Source organism: Suricata suricatta, chromosome 11 (genome assembly GCF_006229205.1).
Source record: "Suricata suricatta isolate VVHF042 chromosome 11, meerkat_22Aug2017_6uvM2_HiC, whole genome shotgun sequence".
NCBI lineage: Eukaryota > Metazoa > Chordata > Mammalia > Carnivora > Herpestidae > Suricata > Suricata suricatta.
This window is the reverse complement of record NC_043710.1, coordinates 26,627,276-26,634,215: the sequence shown is the minus strand read 5'-3', so window position 1 is coordinate 26,634,215 and position 6,940 is coordinate 26,627,276. Positions and strand designations below refer to the sequence as shown.

Below are 6,940 nucleotides of genomic sequence, written 5' to 3'. Positions count from 1 at the left end.
TGACAAACTCGAATGTGTAAGGGGAGTTTGTGATTTTTTAAAATGCCTGTTTCCAGGGGCACCTGGGTGGCTCAGTTAGTTAAGCGTCTGACTTCGGCTCAGGTTATGATCTTGTGGTTTGTTGGTTTAAGCCCCGAGTGGGGCTCTGTGCTCACAGCTTGGAGCCTAGAGCTGTGAAATCATGACCTGAACCATGAGATCATGACCTGAGCTGAAATCAAGAGACTGGTGCTCAACCAACTGATTCACCCAGGTGCCCTGGTGCCTTAGGTGATTCTGAAGGTGGTGGGCCTTGCCCACTTTGAGAAACACTGGCTAAAGCATGAGCTTTATGTTGGGATGGGCCTTCCATTCCTCTACCCTTTGCAGAATCTACACTCATTGGAAATGTATACAGAAAAAAAAAAACACAGGACCCACATCTTTAAAGTAACATTTTCCATGTCTTTCATTTAGTAATTGAGTGCTTAGAGACCTTTAAATCAAGTTCTTAGACTTAAAAAAATGTTATTAACACCTGAAAGGTAAACTGTTAGTATAGGCAGAGTTCTGCTGTTAGGTGTAAAAGTTATTCTGAAATAATACATATCCTAAATAATTGTAGAAACAATTTCGAATAAGCTGATTACCTTTGCACTTATATTCCTAGCATATAACTCTGAGATACATAAACTTTTATTCCCTCTCAAATTTGTGGAGCAGTTGTCACTCTGAAGGAAATTTTCTCAGATAATTGTTCACAGTGGGCTCTAAGTATTAGTGGAAGAGATGAAATAAATACTATGTATTGCCTGAAAAAGATCACAATTATGCATCAGTTACCAAGATGATAATCTGTTCATAGTTCAGTGTTACATCCTTGTATGTTTTCTTTCTAAAGACTCTTTTATCACCATTGTTATGTCAATACTTTTTACTTATGCAGTACTGGAACAAACGACTAATTTCTGGTCCCATAAAGTAGAGTTGCCCAATTCCAACATTATCATTATTTTGGCCTGGATAGTTCTGTGCCGTCGGTGCTTTGCAAGATGTCTACAAGAATCCTAGGCCTTTACCCACTATATGTCAGTAGTACCTATCCCCCAAGTTGTGACAACTTAAAAATACCTCCCAACATTTGCCATTTAAATGCCCTTGGGGGAGCAAAATTGACACAGGTTGAGAACCACTGAAATGGCAACATTAAGCGAAGAGAATATACAATTCACATAAGTAACTCTATGGAGCATTTGAATGCCTGTGGTCAAAGTATTTTTGCTTTTATGTTAAAAATAGTGTGTAACTTCTAAGAGTGTTCAATTAGAAACAAGTGTTTTATGAAATATGAAAAAACTATCTTGCACTGCTACAAAATATGAAGCATATCTCTAAAAGTAATAAGAAAATTAAGGTGGACACATGAAAATGTAAGTGGAAAAGAAAGTTTTATTGCAGCTGATGACATTATGTAAGAGGGCAAAGAGGCAGTATGGACCAACAATAATAATAATATCAATACCATACTGATAGTTAACATAGTAGGCAATTGATTGACAAAACATTTGTAGGCTTATTGTTGCTTCTGAGAATGCAGAGATGAGAAAGAAAACAAAACAACTTCCTTCTCTTATAAGGCTCATAGTCTAGTGGGGATTCAAGGACACAGACAAATAATTACAACACTGACTGAATTAGCATTAAAAGGGCAGTGCTGGGAAAATTATGATAGCAGTGTCTACTGCTCACTTGTAGTAAAATAACAGAAAATTTTAAGAGACTTTAAAAGCCTTAGCTGTGTGAGCAGTATAGTTCACACCCAGGCCAGGTTTCTGTCAACCTGACACAGATGGTTAATGTAATTCAGGTGAAAGTACCCCTCTTTTGATTATAAATAAACATGGCATTAGTTTATTGGGTGATTGAAGTTGAAGCAGCTGGACTATTTTGCCAAATGGTCAGGATAAGTAGTTCAATTATGCACTTCACTTGTCTGTGAAGACTTCAGACTGCTGTGGTCCAACAAATTAAGTGAATGTCAACTTGGGAGATTTGTGTTATTGAAATATGTTAATATTGGATATAGCTTTAAAACCAAGGTTTTTGGAGAAAGCGTGTTCCATTTACAGGCACACCTCATTGTATTGTGCTTTGCAGATACTGTATTTTTTTACAAATTGGAGGTCTGTGGGAACCTTATGGTAAGCAAACAGCATCTTCTCATTTCATATCTATGTCACATTTTGGTAATTCTCACAGTATTTCAAACTTTTCACATTATATTTGTTATGGTGATCTGTGATCAGTGATTATGGCTCACTGAAAGCTCAGATGATGGTTAGCAACTTTTAGCAATATTTTAAAATTAAGGTACATACAAGTATTTTTTAGACCTATTACTAAACATTTAATAGACTATGGTGCTGTTAAACATAACTTTCATATGCACTTGGAAACTAAAAAATTCATTTGACTCGCTTAATTGCAATGTTTGCTTTATCGTAGTGGTCTGGACCTGAACCCACAGTATCTCCAAGGTATGCCTTGTATACACAAATGCTGCTCTCCCACTGGTTTGCTGGGAAGATGCTTTAATTTTCTTGTTTCTTCAGCGATCCAGTTGCCCCAAGCTACTACATGGCTTTGGGTTAGGAAATAAAGGTTAAATAAGAAAAAAAAACAGTAAAGGATTAGAAATCCACATAACCATAGCTTCAGTACCTTTTTTTGTCAAGTAGAAAACAGACAAATTTGGTTTTCTGGGCCCATGGCATTGGACTAGGGAGGAATTTAGACAAATGATATTGATTTGCCTTAAAATTTATTGGTCTGGGGAACCTAGGTGGCTCACTTAGTTAAGTGTCCGACTTCAGCTCAGGTCATGATCTCACGGTTTGTGGGTTCGAGTCCCATGTCGGGCTCTGTGCGTACAGCTCGGAACCTGGAGCCTGCTTTGGATTCTGTGTCTCCCTCTCTCTCTTCCCCTCCCCCACTTGCACACACTCTCTCTCTCCCTCAAAAATAAACATTAAAAATTTAAAAAAGAAAATAAAATTTACTGGTCTTCCTGGACTTGCTCACCTGAATAAGCAACTGTGAGCACGTTCGGACACTAAGAAGATGGGGTTGGGATGACTGTGTGTAGGAAGTGAGAGCATGGACAGCTATGCATATTCACAACGATTTCTAGTTCACCTGGTTTCCTGCTAGGCATTTGATGGAATGGTGCCCCTTGGATGGATGGGATCATGTGACTCTTTCTGGCCAATGAGATTTGAACACACATGTTGTATGGCTGGGTGGCGTATTTGACAACTAGTCCCTAGTTCTTTTTCCTTATAATAATCAGCAACACATGAGAAATGGTTTCATCAGCCTAAATCTACTGGATGACTACCATGAGCATAGCCCTCTGCTGAACCATGATGGATGTGTATCATTTGTTGTCTTAAACAGAAAATTGGCAAGCTTCTTCTGTAACGTATGAGTATTTTAGGTTTTGTCCACCATACTGACTGTATCACAACTACTCAGCTCTGCTCTGCGTGGCATGAAAGCAGACATAGGAAATATATACGTGAATGGATGTGGCTGCATCTCAAAAAAGCTTTACAGAAATAAAAGGCCACTTGGCCTTGGGACTATAGGTTGCAGACCCCTATTTAAGTAACAGACATTTTAGGATTGTTACTGCAGCATAACCTAGCCTATCTTGATATACTGTGGGCTGTGAGATGGCATCCCAAGTGAGAATCTTTGTCATCTGTGTTGTCTTTCCTGCTCTCTCGATAACCTTTTTCCTTGAAAAGGCTAACTGACCGCAACTGCTACTGCTTCCATAACCGTTACGTATGATGTGCCAATGAAAGACAGCAACGGCCTCTTCTTCTCACACCTTCTCTGGAGCTCTCTTCAGCTGAAACCTGAATCATTCATTAGAGGTCTCCAAATCAGCGGTTTCTATACTTTAGAATCACCAGGAGTGGGTGGTGATTGCTGAGCTCCACCCTTGGAGTTCCTGACTGTAGGTCTGGAGAGAATTTGTGTAGCAGAATATTTCATGTCTGATCTTAAAGACATTGGTCAAGGTCTAGGGAATAGAGCAGTGATTTTTTTAATTAAAAATTTTTTGTTTTCATTTTTGAGAGAGAGACAGTGTGAGCAGGGGAGGGTCAGAGAGAGGGGGAGAGACAGAATCTGAAGTAGGCTCCAGGCTCTGTGCTGAGAGCTCAGAACGTGGGGCTCGAACCCACAAACCATGAGATCATCACCTGAGCCTAAGCTGGATACTTAACCGAGCCACTCAGGTGCCCCTGATTTTTTTTCAAACTTCAATTTGTATGCACAAATCAGCTGAGTATCTTGTTAAAATACGGATTAATCAGCGAGTCCAGGGTGAGGCCTGAGATTTTGGTAGTGATAGAGACCAGGCTGAGTACACGGAATTGCAAGGGACTGAGGATTCTAATCTTCCTTTCTAGCCTCTAGGTGTAGCTTTGTGCTAAGCACAGTGCAGTACTTCAATCTTGAATAGCCCTTAGGTCAATATTGACTTGTCACACCTTACAATTTTGTTAGCAAACTGTTGATTCTATTATCACAATACACAAAGCAGCCAGACACACATCACCACCTTCACTGTAACACCCTGACCCTGGCCACCACCATTTCTGGGCCACATTTCAGAAGCCTTTTGAGTTCCCAGATTCTGCTCTTTCCCCACTCTCCCACTTACCTCTAATCCACACTCACGGTAAATTCTTTACATAGCAGCAAGAGGATTTCTTTTAAACCCAGGTTGTCACTCCCCTGCTTAAAACTATGTATGCAGTGACTTCCCATTTCACTCAGCAAAGGTGAAGGTTCTTGCGACGTCCTGGCAAGGTTCACAACACTGGGCCTCTTTATATCTTTGACCTCATCTCCTACTCTCTGCTTCAGTCACTGTGGCCTGCATGCTGTCTTTTCTTTAAAGGTTTATTTTTGAGAGGCAGAGACAGAGCATGAGCAGGGAAGGGGCAGAGAGAGACACACAGAGAATCCAAAGCAGGCTGCAGGCTCTGAGCTGTTAGCACAGACCCCAACGCCGGGCTCTAACCTTCGGATCCAGACCTGAGCTGAAGTTGGATGCTTAACCGACTGAGCCACCCAGGCGCCCCCTGCCTGCTTGCTTTTCTTGAACCCACCGACCATACTCTCATCTAGATCCTGAAACTTGGTGGAAAATTCTTGCTCCAAGATAACTGCTTGGCCTCCTTCCTCACCTTCTTCAGTTTAGTCTCAAGTGATGGTAAGACTTTTCCTACTTTGTTTTTCCTCTGCACCATTTATTTCGGTATCTGACATTTTCTTTTCCTCACTTAAATGAAGTTCCACGGAGATTTTTTTGTTTTGTTCACAATCTCTAGCACTAAAGAGTTCTTAACATTTAGTAAGGTGCTCAATAAATATTTGAATGAATAGGTAACATACTTTGGAGCTAACTGGAATATCTTAAGGCTGTAGGCTGCTGCTGTTTCCCGAATCTCCCTCAGGATACACTGTTGCCAGCCAATATTACTCATCTTATTCCCCAGGGAATAGCGGGTTTGGTAGACTCCTTTTCAAAATGCGTTTTCAGAGAATTTATAAATTGGTCGTTTACTGTTGTCATACATTATGCGGCTGAAATTTCTGATTATGTTCAATACATTTTCTTCCAGCACTAGGCTTATTTTCTGTTTGCTGTCTACCCCCACTCCCACCCCCACCACACTCCTCGTTTAATTACAGGACTTTGAGCAAAAAACAATTTTTGTCTTGTTTTGTATTTAACATTCTCTTACGAGTATTAGGACCCCAAAACAGAAAGAAAAAGTCTAATTTGTAATACTCCGGTTTATTGGATAAGTGTCATCTTAAGGTAGTTTTTAACACAAGTCCAGACTTTTAAGACTTAATAAGCCACCCATCTTGCTCATTTCCAGCGCGTTCTATAGGGAACTCCTAGGTTACCGGGTGATTGTTTTGTGGGGGTTAGAGGCGATCTTTTTTCCAAAGAGCTTTCGGGGTGTGGGATTGCCTTCTCTTGATACAGAAGATATTCTAGAAGCTAGGACTGCACCACCCACCCCACGTACCCCTAAACTTGCAGAAACCTTTACCCTCCGCGCCCACCCCCTCCTCCTTTGGCCCAAAGGCTCTTTACAGGGCAGGGGCCAGCTCGGTTGCAGCAGCTTGACACCTATTGTCCCCGTTTGGACGTCAAGCGACTTCGCCTGAAGGACCCTAGCTTCGATTTCGCTCAGAACTTAGGATGCCGATCAGGGAGCCCTCTCGGGGTCGTCCCGACTTGCGCGGAACGATCACCCCCCAAGGGCAGGGGCTAGGGCGGCGCCGTAGGAGGCCGAGTGGGCCCCTTCCCGCAGGCGTTCGCGTCGGGCAGCCCGAGCGGCCGCGAAGGCCCCCGCTCGCAGCTTCTCCCGCCCCCTCCGCCCCAGAGGGCCGGCTGGCTAAGTCCCTCCCGCTCTCGGCTCTCCGCCTCACTAGCAGCGGCTCTCGGTGCAGCGGGGATAGGGCGAAGCGGCCTGCGCCCACGGAGCGCACGACACTGCCCGGAACGCACAGCCACCCTTGCCCCCTCAGCCGCCCACTCGGGATTTCCAGCGGCCTCTGCACGCGCACGGTGAGCGCCACCCGGACTTAGGCGCTGACGGTGAAGAGGGCCGCTGCCCCGAGTGTCCTTTACCTCCGGATCGGCTGGACCTTCTCGAGGGGCTTGCTCCTCAAGTCTCCCCTCCCCCCCACTCCGGTCATTTCCAGTGCCCTTCTCCACCCTTCTCCGCCTCTTAGCCCCGACCTCTCTCCTCCCTCCTTTCCTCGCCTGGCGGCGAGTGCCGGCCCACCCCGGCGGGGACCGTTGCACTGGCCGTTGGCGGTCGGCGCTGCGAGGCCCCGCCCCCGGCGCGAGCTTCGGTACCCG

At 44.0% G+C, this 6,940-nt stretch overlaps 1 protein-coding gene across 1 annotated transcript in view; it reads left to right on the top strand.

Moving 5' to 3' along the window:
* Positions 1-6,455: 6,455 nt before the first annotated feature.
* The window catches only part of CAPRIN1 (cell cycle associated protein 1), a 35,973-nt gene continuing 35,488 nt past the window's right edge, over positions 6,456-6,940 (top strand). Inside the window, exon 1 of the mRNA XM_029956113.1 lies at positions 6,456-6,643. The gene's annotated coding sequence lies outside the window, so the exon portion shown is untranslated. The remainder of the gene's footprint in view (positions 6,644-6,940) is intronic.